At 43.6% G+C, this 14618-nt stretch overlaps 1 protein-coding gene across 27 annotated transcripts in view; it reads right to left on the bottom strand.

The window, feature by feature from the left end:
* LOC130148463 (cytochrome c oxidase assembly factor 1 homolog) overlaps positions 1–14618 on the bottom strand; it is a 54491-nt gene that overhangs the window by 16741 nt on the left and 23132 nt on the right. For 10 of the 27 annotated variants that reach the window (XM_056337062.1, XM_056337073.1, XM_056337076.1 and 7 more), the window contains one exon: positions 7392–7594. The exons of 7 other annotated variants lie outside the window; for them this stretch is intronic. The gene's annotated coding sequence lies outside the window, so the exon portion shown is untranslated. Of the gene's footprint in view, positions 1–2879; positions 3030–7391; positions 7595–9020; positions 9202–11463; positions 11688–14618 lie in introns of those variants that run through there. 10 more of the 27 variants (XM_056337067.1, XM_056337065.1, XM_056337057.1 and 7 more) reach the window with 4 other exon arrangements.

The raw sequence follows: 14618 nt of genomic DNA, 5'->3' as shown, positions 1-14618 counted from the left end.
GCCAATACCTTTACAGGATCATTGTTGCCTAAAAGTGCTGGGATCTTAAAAAATCAGGCTGCTTTATGGCGTTTTCAAGCCACCCTCGCCAGCAGCTTTCAAATAGGGCTGCTAACAACATACGTACATCATACACTTATTGCTACCGTAATCTTCAAATACTCGTTTATGTGGTTTATTGGTCAAACACCAGATTACCCAGGGCTAAACACAACGCAATTTGACAAATGTGGTGTACAGGAGACACAGAGGTGTGCTGTGATCCATTAGAAAAGGAAACAGGACCAGTTAGCGGGAAATCACTGCTGCTCTTAATGACGCTGGCAGGGATCCATACCCACAGACTTCTTAAATTGAAGGCTGCATAGGAAAGCCTTTGCCTTTGACCACAACACACACATTTTTCCGTTTGTTTTTGTTTTGTTTTCTAGTTGCATGCTACCCAGCTCTCTATTTGTGAGAATCGGGAAGAACAATAGAGATACCATCACTTTTAGACAACGTGACTCCCAGGGACCTCTGCTTAGATAGAAAAAGCCCCTACTCAGTGTTACTTCCAATTTACCTGTGGCTTTTGCAGTTCATGCAATGCCAGTGCAGGCAAAGCAGAAGATGGTGCTCCCAGGTTTCACAAGCAGCTCAGGGACTGACTCACCGGATCACTGTGGCTAAAACCATAAACTTTGGGTGTCTCAATTCACACATGTAAAAATAAGTGCCTAAACACTTCCTGGTTCCTACTTTGCTGGAAGATAGTGACATTTAATGGCTGCAAAATGCTCTGACAGCCTAAGATGTAATTCTACTTAGGTGTGAAATTGCCAGTGAGCGGTACACGCACACGTTAAGAGGCACAACAATATGTTCGGGGGGGGGGGGGGGGGGGGGAAGTATTTTGCAGCCTGGCACAGGGTGTGTTGTAGGACCAGCAAAATAATTACAGCAGCCACAGTTGGCACTTATTAGAAAATTAAAGATGCTGTTAACAGGTCATTAATAATCTGTGACTACCTGACTTAATAGTATTCTTCAGTCGACAGGCATGAGGGTGAGGGGGTGGAGGAAATGGTCACACCTTCTTGTATGTCACTGCAGAAGGCTGATAGCCTTATTTTTCATCACTTTGTAATCTGCTTGTTTACTTCCCTCCTGGTGTCTCTTCTGACGGGCTCTTCTCTTGCTGCTAGCTCTCACGCCAAGGGACTGCCAGGCTCTCGGCCAGGGGAAACCAGCCCTCACTGCGGGGTCGCAGCCTGGGATCTGTCTCCCGGCTGCTCGGAGTCACCTCGAAACACTTCTCCTGAGTGTGTGCTCCTACTTCCAAAGATTATTTTGTCTGCAAGGCATCCCTGCGCATTTACAACGTGCTACGGTTTGATCTCTCGCATCTTGCTCCTTGCCTTCCGCATATGGGCAGGCAGTTGGAGGAGGAGAGAAAAGCAACTTGTTTCCATGCTTCTTCAGAAAAACACCCGCTCTCCAAAGCAGACAGATGCCTTAAAGTCAGATCTAGGGCATCAATTCATCTTTTGGGTTCAGCTGTAGCGTATAAAGCACTTGCTGGCTCTGGTCTAATGCTTTTTGACATTGTCAGGCTCCCCTTCAGCGAACTACTGCCTTGTAACCAACTTGACAGCAAGTATTGTTCTACATTTATTAATACCGTGTGTGCTATCTTCAAACTGACATGTTCCAAGGCCAAGCATCAGCTGTGCTCAGCTATGGCTTCAAAAAAAATACTCAGACAACAGCACAGACCTCCTGCTGCTAGTAAATAAAGAAATAAATAAATAAGAACATGCCTTTACCATGCTGCTGCCACACATTTTTACCCTTTCAATCTCAATGTTGCAGTAATTTTTTTCTTTTCCTTGGGGTCTTAAGAATTGAAGTGCCCACTTCCCTGCACCCTCCTCTTTTTGGCTTTTTAGGAAAGGGGGTTTTTTTCCTCCCAGTCTTTTTTCAATTTATTCCTTTCTCTCTCTTTTGGATACTAACCTAAATTCCAGTAACTTGAATCTACATAAAAGTTAATTAATTTAAGGAACAGTTCTTTCCTCCCCTTTTTATTTTTTCTCTCCTTTAATTTTTAAATGCAGGTTATTTTTTTTAGTATAGCCAATGTAATTTTCTATTATTTTTTAAAATGTTCAGCTTAATGGGTTATGTTTACTTAGTCAATAAGCTGATGATGCCCATGACAGGACCAGAAGTGTTTGGTTAGCAGCAGGGAGGAAAAAAAATCAATAACTCCAAGCATTTGGCAGCTTTGTGGGCAGGAAATCATTTGTATTCTCTGGTTTAAATCAATGACCTTCTTTTCTTTGCTGTTCCAACAGGAAATTATAAACTCTGTGAACACTATTTGCATAGTGCCTTCTGCAATACATTTGTATATGCCTGGGCAAAACAGTATGTTAACCCCAGCAGCCCTTCTCTGAGGTCTCTATTAGAGAAACCCAGGCGCTTTAGTGTAGAGCTTTTCAGCTTCAGGCACTCGTATTTATTAGAAGTGGAGGCAGAATAGAGCGAGATGTGAAAAGAGCTCCTTCTCCACTTCTAACGGCACCATCAAAAGATGAAGGCATTATTATTTGGTAACAGGGTTGTCCACTGCAGTGCATGAAAACATGCCTTCTTTGTTACTTGGCAAGATACTGTATTTCCAGCACGACAGACAGAAACTTGCTACTTCTACCTTAAAGCTGCAACTGCACTTTCGTATCTTGCTTGTCAGTGTTGCCCTAATGCACGTTAGGTTGCCCTAATATGGTTTGGGAGTGCTGCACCTTAGCGTTACAGAGTTCATGTCTGTGAAAGTTTCAGCCCCTCCACCCTGCCCTTTTGCTAAATGCTCAGAGGAAAAAAGAAATTGGCACCTTGTCTCGCTGTGGTGATGGGAAGCTGTTGCAGGAAGGCAATATCCTGAGAAAAGGCAGGGTTGAACCCGGCACTGAACTTGCCTTCTACCTTTTTCCGCTGCCGACCTCTCAAGTCCAGCTCAGCTATTTCTCAGCAGGTAGGAGAGCTGGCATTCAAGAAGACGAGCTAGTCACCACAGATGGAGGAGGTGTGTGACTCTGTTTTCTGTATTTCCCCCCATGTGATCACAGTGCAGCCCCAAAGCCTGGTTGTCTTGTCTATATGACCAGAGCTAAGTGTTGCAGCTTGCAGCACCAGCAACTGGCACTGGAAAGCTCCTGGACCTAACCACCCCTTGATGTGCCCATCTTCATCCTTTGCAGGTGAATGACATGGTAAATCAGTCTGAAAAAAAAGTATTGTAATCCCAGAAACTATCAAGGCCTCAGCATTCTGCATTGAAGTTACACGTCATAAAATTCAGGCATCCAGATTTCTCTGCTTTGCTTTTGCATATGACAAGTCCTTTCACCACAGTTCTCAGTATCCTGCCCGGGCTCCCAATGCCACTGGCACAAAGCTGTAGTCATCAGGTGATACTTAAGTATATTTATTAGTTATGTCACAGCTCTCCCTCCCTGAAACCAAAAGGATAGGAATGTTACTTGGAGGGATTGTCGTGGAAGTAATAAGTAATTCTTGCACTCCTGCTTTGTTTTACTTAATGGCCAGATGTAAGGTCGCCCATCCTGATCCCACAAGCATTTCATTCCTTCCCCCTGCAAACTCTACATGCTTTTTGGGGTCCCTTCCAGAGCTCCTGGTTGCTGGAGCACCCTTTGCATTTCAAAATTAGCTGTTCCTTGATTGAAGGGAGCCACCAAGAAAATGAGGTGCCTTGCTTTCTCACTGACAAGAGACCAAAGCAGCATTACAGAAGGGCTAAGGTCAGAAGGGACCTCTGGAGGTGACTTTGTCCAGTCCCCCTGATCAAATGGGTTCGCCTTAAGCCAGTTTCCCAAGACAATGTCCAGATGGTTTTTGAGTAACTCCAAGGATGAAGACTCCACAGCCTCCCTGGGCAACTTGTGACAGCACTTAGTCACCCTCACAGTGAACAAGTGTTTCCTGATGTTCAGACTGTACCTCCTGTTTCAGTTTGTGCCCATTGCCTCTGATCCCATCACTGGGCACCGCTGGAAAGAGCCTGGCTCCCTTTTCTTCACACTCCTTTCAGGTATTTACTCCCTCTCGAGCCTTCTCTACTCTGAACAGTACCAGAAAGCAGAGTGCTAAATCAAAGGATGAACTGGGTAGCTATTGCTCACTTGACTTCCTTCTACTGAGTGGGTCAAAAGCAAATGTGCCTTTCTTTCCTTCTTCCTTTTCCTCCCTTTCCCATGCATACATCTCCTAAATGTCATGCTGTCACGTCTTGCCACTGAACCTGGAATCTTTCTGTATCACAACAACTAAAATGTTTTAATCTGGAAAAATGAGCAAATAGAATAGCTTATGCCAAAAATACGAACTGGTCTGGTTAGTTTTAGGCTTCGGACTGATTTGTGAGAGATTTATGTTTACATATGAATAAAACATAATCAGAAACTGTGGAGTGACAGTGGTGCATGTACAAAGAGGAGAGCAGCTCCTGTTACACATGGGAACGTACAGGCCGTAATCTAATTCTTCTGAGGTTGTGAAAGGTGTGCTGTGTGACTAATTCATTTCACTAATATATGCCAAGCCACTTTCATTATGGAAAAAATTACTTTCCTAGATAATTTGTTTTTTAATGACTTATCATAGTTGTTACCCTCCTAAGGGTGTATATTTTCCACTACGCAAAAAACTTGTATGGAATAAAAAAAATGCTGATAGACTCAAAAACTGCATTTAGCTTCCAAACAGAAGTTTGTGGGTTGTTGGTTTTTTAATATATATAAGCTACGGTCTTTTGAGGTTTTTGCTCAGAAGACAACCATGTGTTTCATGTGGCCTCTGTTTACAAAAAGGAAAATATAATTCTTTCTGGGGGAAAGAAACTAGATTACACTGCAGGAAAAGGAGATTTAGTGCTGCAGCATTCAAGAGTACTCAGATGAAAATTCAGCTCAAGAACTCTGTACTGAATTTAGGGCACAGATTTAGCAGTTGGCTGTGTTCTTGCATTGCACTTAAACGTTACTGCTGTATTCATACTGAATTGAATGGGGTTTGCAATGGAAAAGCAAGACTCACTGTCTTCAGTGTTTAATACAGGCTAATGACTTTGCTGACTTCAGTAGACTAATTCTTTATTTACACCGCTATAAGCAAGAGCAAAGCCAGATTAGGGAAGTACCTCAAAACAACAGTGTTCAGATATGTATTTAATCTTTGTTAAACATCTGGAATAAAATGCACTATTCATTGCTCTTACCATTCTCTCTATAAATACATTGTGAAATGGCTTGTATTATTTTTTAACCTTTATAACATTAGTACTGAGGACGCATAGTTCCCATAGGTTACACTCCTCATGTAACACTCCTTTGGTGTAAATCCAATCACTTTAAATGAGGTATAACTTGGTACCAGAGAAGACAGAATTGGCTAGTTTAGTGTGTGTATGTACAAACAATAAGAGAGCAGAATTGGCTGATAGATATAAAAAGCTAAAATTTACCCCACCTGCTCCTCTGCCCAAGGCTGGCACAGAAGAGGAGCAAAACGTCCTCCTTTCCTGCCCTCAGTATTCAGATCCATTAGACACACCCTCAAGTGTCTTATTTGTTCTCCATTTGTATTGGCCATTCCTTTCTAACAGGCCATTCTCCTCCACCCAAGACAAGCAGCTAGGCAAGCAACTAGTGCTATACCCTGGCTTGGAAGTTCCTATAAGTATGGGATTTTCCCCTGGGCATATTCTGTCTGAGCCGTTTTATGATGCAAAGGTCTTCCTGGAAAAAAGAACTGGCCCTACAAGGTCTGGATGCCTTGCTGAGAGACGAATACTAGTTAGCACATATAGTATCCAGTACTGGTGGGGAAAGGAAGAAGAAAGCAACCAAGCATTTTTAACTAACGCAACAAGCTGCACTCTGACTGCATTTTCCCCAAAATCCATTTGTTAACTGTGATTCAGTATGTGCCATTTGTGCTTTATGGGATGAAGAGCCCAAGCCAGTTTACTGGTGAAAGTAACAACTTTCTCATTAAAAGTTAATGGCAATGTTTTAATTAGTCCCAGGGTTCTGGTAGAAAGTTAAGTCCTTCCTTCAATAACCAGCAGTTACAGAGGCAGTAAGTGTTAATAACCTAATAGGAAGTAAACTAGGCAGGCGTACATTCCATCACCCAGAAAACTGATTTCATGTAGCTTTTTGAAGGACTGTTCACACTTTAAACCAAAAGTGGTTGTTCTTTAATACGGAGAGTTGGGCTGTTTGTAGCTCTTAATGCTGCAGCCCCATCATGTTGTTCCCCATTTCCTGCAGACCTGATGTTTAACATGCTCCCTGCTATACAATTTGAAGCTTAAAATGTCACCTGGTTTAGGAGTGGGGAGGTGAAGAAATTGAAACGGGAGCAGCAACCATTCTCAGGCTTATAGCAACTCTGCTCAGACACCAAAAGAATAAACATAAGAAACCATGAGAGATTTAAATTTGTTTCTGATATGAGCTTTTCAAGCCACAAATGGACTTTTATAAAGACAAAGAGTATGCATGGCCATTATGCAGGAATGGGAAAGGGCTGCATTGTATGAGTGTGACACCGGGAAGGACTTAGTGGCAACAGCAAAGAACAAAGTTTTACCAAATGCTGGCCTAAAGGCCAACAGGAACAACGAGCTACTTTTCATCTCTACGCAAAACGAGAGCAGCCAGTTGCATTGCCTGCCCTCCCCCATTTCTCTAGTCACCAAGGTTTTAGTTGGAGGAAACGTTCTCTTAAGCAGCACCCAGCAAATTGCAAGGAAAACCAAAGATGAGCTTTTTGAAATGTTTCTGTATCTTTAGGGATACAGTAACATTTAGGGATACTGTATCTTTAGGATAGGGAGTTGTCACTGATTAGTGACATGGCTTTCTGAACCTTGTTTTTCTATCCTAGCAAAAAAAGTAGACCAGCACTTCATTCCCTTAAGTAACTGGCCAGCTTAGAAGGTATCTTCTGCACTTTCCAGTTCCAGATTGCAGTCGAACAAAGAAATCTTGAGCTTTCGTCATGGGTAAGAAACAAGACTGGTTTTAGCAGTCCAGTGATCCACTGCAGTTTTCTGGCCTCAGCACTGCTGTAACTGAGGGAGTTCTTGAAATGCAAATGAACATCAACCCAGTGCTAGGGTGTAGTAGCGAGAGCCCCTTTATTGTAGTTTTACTACAACAAGAAGAGATCTGGCAATATAAGTGTCAACTACACAGCATTGTGCTCTAGTGCTTTTTTCCCTGGCTTTGTTTAAAACAGTTGTAAGATAGGCTGATAACTATAACTATTTTAAACCAAATCGTACAATGAATGAAGGCTTCTGAAGCCTGACTTACCGTATTGAGACTGAAGCTCAGTATCTATGGCTGGATTTTTAGGCAGCTGAGGAAGCAGGGAGTGTTACTTGTCCTATAAAGCACTTGGCATAGCAACAGGCTTTTCGGTGCCAGTCCTCTAAAATGGGGGTTCAAGATCGCTATCACTTGGTAGCCTCAATCCAGCTGAAAAGCTCTCCTGACAGTTCTTATCCAGACTGCACCTTGAGCAAAAGAGAAAAAGCAAGGGAGTGGGCATGTTGCAGAGGCAGAGGAAGAATATTCAGACATTCCTAAGGATTCAGCAGGATCCCTCTACCTCCCACTCCAAGACAACACCTAGTACCGTCAGTCCTACTGCCTGTGTTTACCTTATAACCAATTTACAGTAAAGCGAGAAGTTAGCACAAGATATTTTGACATGCCAGTAGTCCCATCAAAAACATTAGGGATCCCCTGCAGCTTTGTCCAGCCGTATTCACAAAAAACTTACGAAAATAACCACACATTCTTTTGCATGAAACCATGCCTGCTGGCTGTCTGAACAGTGCTAGCAGTATTTCTAAAAAGCAGGTAACAGACCATGAATTTCAGTCCTAGAACTAAATACAATTTTCACAATTAGACAGTCCTCCTGTACAGCTCTTTCTCTGTAGGTAATGATACATAAATCCACTATAGTTCATGTGCTGGGACTTTTTGTTTACCAGTTTATCCAGTTTCTAAGAACTAGCCCACCTGAAAACATACATCACTCTTTTAAGGGCTCTTTGTGTTTACCCTTCTCTGCACATGCAGCATTTTGCTCTGCACACGTACCAGGAGGAACACAGTAGATGAGCTAGTGTTTTGAAAGATGAAGCATTTCAGGCTGCAGCCAAGATCTTTAAACTAGTAAGCTCTGTGAGAAGTGGCATAAGAAAACCTAGGATCATCCAGATTTGGTCCTCTTGGATTCTCCATGGCCAACTGAGAACCCTGTTACCTGCAGCCTCTCCCCTGCAAAGAAGACCCAGACCCTCTTCAGTATCCAGCCACTTGCTTCTCCAAAATTCTAGTATCTTTAGTATCTCAAAGACCCTGTGTCTCTCTTTTAGGTCTGTTATAACAGACAGGGAGGCTCCCAAACAGTATATACACAGATGCACACACACACACACACCATACATATTAAGAACAGTCATTTCCATAGGAAACCAGGCTGAAATAAGTGCAAGTCAGTCAATACAAAACCAGGCAATTTTCAAGACAGCTGTTAAAAGCTTGTTAAACATTTGCTAAACACTAGGAACGGGACTACGGGCTTCTAACCAAACTGCATGCCACAGCATCCCCACAGCAGCCTCCTGTGTACTCACAGCACGCAGGAGTTAATGTTACAGTATCACCACCAACAGCCCCAACAGAAATGAGACTTTCATCCATTGGTCTCTCAGCCTTAATTAATAGGACACTTTTCAATTAAACTTCAATGACATCTTTTGAAAACAAGTTTTACACCTACTATATTTCTTTTGGACAAAACAGTCTGCTCAGCTGTATTCCCAGCTGTATGTTTTGTTTCTCCCAGCCTGCTGGCAGCCACAGCCACTTAGAATGAGAGTAAGTTATGTCAACCGCTAGGATTTTCTACAGTACATATTACATCACCTTTCCTGAGAAACTTGTCTGAGCAGATCCTTTTTCTCGCTTTCTTCTTTCACAGTGTCCTTCGCATTCCTCTTTCAGTATTTGTTGTTCTCTCTGTGGAAGCTCAGTTGCTGGCGTTTTAAGGAAAGGTTACATAGCAAAAGGGTCACTAATGGCACCTTTTTCTCCCTATCCCATACTCCTAGAGAGAAAAATACAGCGTGTGGCACCTTTAGAGAAAGGTTTTCCTTCAGAAAAAACTACAGCATTCATTGCTGGTTTCAGAACAAGAAAAGGAATTTGGACCATAAATTACCTTGTTCATCTTAATTCTAACAGTGAAGAAGTAAGGAGGAGAAAGAGCAAAAGACAAACCAAAGACAGCAAATTATGCTCTGGTGCAAGTAGAAAGCCAGATCTCTGAATTTTACCCTCATCCCTGATAGTTAGGTGACCGTGCCCCTGATCAAATTGCTCTGTGCCTCTGCTTGCTTCTTTACAAGTCCTGGTACTTATGAAATAGTTGACTTGGAAGTCAACAGTCATAAGTCTTTCAAAATGTCCTCTAGATAAAATGTACCAATCAAAGTCTGGTCCAGAGGCAACTGAAGGGGCTGGGAGCCTGCCCAGTTCAGGGCCACAGACTTCAATGCAGGCAATGTAAGAACTAAGTATGTTAACTCTGGGGTAGGGTTTGGAATAAGCTGGGAATGGAGCCTAGGGAAAAAAAAAAGATAAACATTTCCAACCTTAGGTGTATAAACTTGGATGGCTTAATATACTGGTGTAAACTCATGCGCACACGTGTGTGAGCTGGCATGTGAGACAGCTGCTTGCCGTTTGTTTATGTGGGCTCTTTTAAAGTCCCTCATTGCAGCAAGGCAGTGTGTGCAGTAGACTGACGTGGTCTCTTCTAGGGCATCAGCTCAAAGGCATGGTAAGGATGCCTATTTTGACTAAAGCTAAATGGCTGAACATGAGGTTGGGAGGCATCTTCTATTCAAATGCAGCTCCTTCTTCTAAACACAGTGGCTCCCACATGATCTTCTTGAGTAGTTTGAGTCCTTCTATATAAACAATGGAAAAGGAAATCTGATTCCCAGTCTAGGAAAGGAAACACAGCTAAATGAATGCTGCTAGCAAAAGCAAGCATATTATCTCCGCCTGTTTGAAAGCCCACTGAGGTTGAACAAAATCTTTTCATTAGCTGTAGCAGTCTTTATTACACTCCATTTGAATGATCTGTTTAGGATTAAGCATTTCTTGAAAAACACACCGCTTTTACTCCCGAAGCATTTTCCATTCCATGGGACTTGGTAATGCTTTAATTTAGCAAAATGCTGAACGATCTGTGTCATGTTCATGACACATGACATGAAGTGTAACTGAAGCACTTAACATGAAGTGTAACTGAAGCACCCTGTACCCTGCAGTAGTGCTCTCTGGACCTCTGTTTTTTAAGGGATCTGTGAAAAAGCAACAGAAAAAAACACGAGCAAGCTATTTTGAGCAGGCTTAAATTTAGTAGAAATAAGTCCACATCTTTACTGGAAAAATTTTTAAACAGCCAAAAAATGAAAGGAGGGGGGGGAAGAGTTCAAAACCACTGTGTTTCAACAGCAAAATCCTCTAAAAATTAGCTTAAATCTTTTAGGATCAGCAGATCTGGGCAGATAACTAAAGCAATGGATAATGAAATAGCCAAGCACTGGGTACCCAGTTAATGTATCAGCACGCTCTTGATGGTATATAAATAATACTAAAAGAACAGGAAATTCTTAAAGTAGAAGGTGATACTTCATTTACTGTTCAACTGGGATGACTGCTTAGGAAGTCACTAATGCACATTCATAATGAATACTAGCAGTGAGCACAGGCAGAAACTTGCCTGTTGCCCAAATGAGTATGACTAGTAATGAATGTTGCTCCTACTAATCTTTGTTAGAGCCTGAACTTCACTTCCAGAAAGGCAAGATTATTTGAGAGGTTCATTTTTCACACTTGATTGCAGAATCAGATACATGGAGCTCTTCCAGGAGCATTTTGGGCTTTGGTTTCTTCTGAGCAGAAAGAACAACAAAGAGTAACAAAGCCCAAAGCACCTGCTCCAAACTTGGTTCAAAAACCTGCCAGTTGTGTGTTGGGTTGAGAATTTTCCTTTTCTTTTCTGGAAGGTAGAAAAGAAAGAGGGGAGGGAGTGGGGGAAACTAGCCCCAAGTCGTATTCTGTTCTTGTTCCAGTTGATCTGTTTAGGATTTTGACACTGGCCTCCGACAGACCAGATCAGGAAAGGCCTCAGTGTATGAGAAACAGCACTAAGGGATCAGATCGGAAGGGGACATGCAGAAGTAGTGGATGCAGTACAGGGTCCCTGGCATGGCCAGACCCCTTCTATGGTACAAAGTGACCCCCCCTGCCCCTTTTGACAGAAGCCATGCACAAGACCATATGAATACTTCCCCACCTTTCCTGTCTTAGGAGTCTCAGGTGAAGCGGCGGCTGCCTCATGCCAACCGATGGGGAAATGGTAGGCGTGAGGTGTGTCTTCCAAAAGGTCTGAATCAGGACTGCAATGCCCAAGCCAGATGTCAAAGTCAGGAGGCAGTCTCAATCCAGACTACCCTTTCCCCTTCCTGAAATGCCGAGGTTGCTGATTTTCCCACTCGCCTTTTCAGTTGCTAGGGATTTCTGTTAGAAAGGGACGATAGCAACTTAATTTCTAAAGCACCAAAAAATGCTGCAATGAGAGATTCGGGTAACGCTACTGAGGAGAAGCTGGAGTCGCACACAGAAGCCCCACACAGGATGGGCTGCGCTCACAGGTAAAACCAACTGGGTGAGTAACAGACTAGAAGCTGTGGCTTCTACAGAGAAAAGGCAGAGTCAGGACTAACAGGGAGATTAAACAGAAACGGCGTTTCTGACTATACTTTGCTCCCTCATCTTCCATTTTTACCCCTTCCTCTCCTCCCACTCCATCCCTTGTCTTCCCGTCCTTTTGCAAAAATCCAAAATGACACTAGTCATGTAACAACTACAGATCATTTGTCAGAGATTTATCTCCTCCCTCACTGTATGAGCTAATCGTTCCCAGCAAGCTTTCTGGGGTGATGAGTCAGTGGCACAAAGAACTGACAGATCAGATGTGGTATTTATTTTCTTCTGCTCATTTTAAGTATGGCAGTATCCCCCACCCACAAGCATGGAGGAAGGGGTAATCAAACGTACTGCGGCTGGGAGCTCGAAGGATAAAGTCCACAAAACCTGTAGCTTCCAGTAAAAGCCTTGTGGTTTTTGTATTCTTTTTTGGTACCAGGCATTGCTGGATGTTTACTCAGCAACACACTGTGTTAAAAGTTGCAACATCCATCTTTAAACATTAATTACCAAGGCATGATTGCTTCAAAAATCCACTGCCTGGGGCCAGGGCCTAGGAAGTGGAAAATGTAATTTCAGAAAGAGATGAGAACAAATGCTGAGCCTTTTAATTGCAGGTTAGTACAAATGACTAACAGTAAAGCAAAAATCGTTGGGATGTACTGAATGTCGAATTCAAAACCTAGCAGAGAGTTGCCTGGGGTTTGGGGTTTTTCCCCTGATCTTTGTAAAAGTCAGAGAAGCTGGTGAAGTTTGGAGAGGTGCAGGAAGTACCTTTCTAAAAATACAGTTGAAAGAAAGGAAGTAAGAAAAGTCTAAGTGATGCATGCAAAGTCAGGCAATAGTTGCAATAGTTGTTAGACAGTTACTGTGCTTAGCTGGAGTTTCATGTCGGGATGAAGGTTGCAGTGATTTTCAGCATCTATCTCCACCTCCTTCAGTTCTACTGAAATCTACCTGGAATTACCAACAATATAACAATGGATCGGGCCTGTTTCATCACATGTGGCAACACAAGATTAAATGCTGCTGTGACTCAACGTTGCCGCATCAGGTGTCCCAGCCCGAAGCCAATGGAACCATCGCAATAGCAATGGCATCTTCATCTCCACCCTTCTGGCCTTGCTGCTGGCAGTCTGGGGACAGCCCTGTGTAAGCACCTTGGCAGGGCACCAGGGGCACTTCTTTTCCCATGAGGGTGGAAAGCTTGTTCATTCTAGCCCCCCATCACCCCTCAGTGTTGGCCATGCCTGGGAGCACACAACTGATGGGAGGTGTAACTCAGGGTCTGGTGGGCCTGAGGCTGGTTTCTTGCGTGACCAATAAGAGAGACTGTAACAGCAGGGTCCGTGATAGTCCTAAAGTTGCAGTTACGCACCAAAGCGCAGAGGCCAAAGAGACGCCAAACTGTGACACTCATCTTTTCCGGTGCTGTGTTCACCAGGAACCTCCAGCTGGGCTTCTGGGTGTGCTCAGCAGCACTTCTGACCTCACAGCACTGAACAGCGTGGTGCCTGCCTCTCCAGGATTGAGAAATGGCATGTCACTTCACTACCAGAAGGGCCTGATCCACTAGGTGTATCAAAAACCTGCCTAACCCATCATGTTTCACCCAGAGTAGCAGAGAGAAGAGGATGGTAGTGATGACAGTGCTTGTGTTCCACCTCCTGTCCCCACTTGCTTCTAACAGTTCTGTACTGAAAGCTTTTTCCCCGTGACCTGCGAGTTCCGGTTTCAACATGGTCCAAGAATGTTCTCTTGCTGGCTCAGTCTGCACCCTTCTGTTAAACGGGGAATAAACGACCTCCTTTACCTCACAGCCATTCTCACCAGGACTGTACGGCAGACCCTCACCCACAGGCCAGTTTTTGCAGGATGGCTTATGACCACACTGTTGAGAGTTTGCTCCCCGCTGAGCAGGCTGGCTGCGGCCATGCCACATACTGCTCAGCTCACATCTCATGATGCTGTAGCTAACAGTCATTATTTTCTGTGCATGGGCTTGGTGGTTTGGGTTTTTTTTGGTTCCAAGCATGAAGAAAACTAAGAGGTGTATGCTGCAGGCCAGCAGAGCGGTGCTGCATCAAAAACATTACAGTGCCAGAAAAAATTGTTGCGTGCTCTAGGAAAGCAATGGGTGAGGGCACAAATTATGCTATTGCCTAACCTGGACTAACACTGAAGAACTGTCCTTGTTGAAGTAAATACGTTTGGTGTCTTCCACATCTGTCTGTTGGAGCAAGCTCTGGAGTGAACTATGCAGTTATGACTCAGGTTTCCCCTTGGGGATTATCAATGGATTTGTTCCAGAAGAGAGAGCTCAGACACTGACAGGTGTCTGACATACTGACCACGGGTAGGATGAATGACCAAGAAACCCATTCCTGGAGCAAAACAGGAGTATGCCAAGCTACTACTTTTAAGCAATAGCTCTTCTACTTTGGTGGGGCCCATGAAGTTCAGGAAAGGTACCTCTGCTGAGCTCACTCTACTCGGACAAAGCACCAAGCAGAATATCAAACTCAAGTGAAACACAGTGCTATACAGCAGCCCTCAGCAGGTGTGGTCAAATAAGTAAAAACGTCATTGATTTTCTCACCATTTCACACTCTCTCTCACACTTCCAAGTAAGCCAGGTGAGTGCTGCATTTGTAGGGTGATGCCTGGAAGTCTGCATGAGAACACTGGGGCTTGCACTGTCTCCCGTCCTCCTCTCCTTTGCCAGTGATCCAGTGATCAGTT

Source organism: Falco biarmicus, chromosome 4, assembly GCF_023638135.1.
Source record: "Falco biarmicus isolate bFalBia1 chromosome 4, bFalBia1.pri, whole genome shotgun sequence".
NCBI lineage: Eukaryota > Metazoa > Chordata > Aves > Falconiformes > Falconidae > Falco > Falco biarmicus.
Note: the sequence above shows the minus strand (reverse complement) of the source record. Positions and strands in the feature narration are given on the sequence as shown.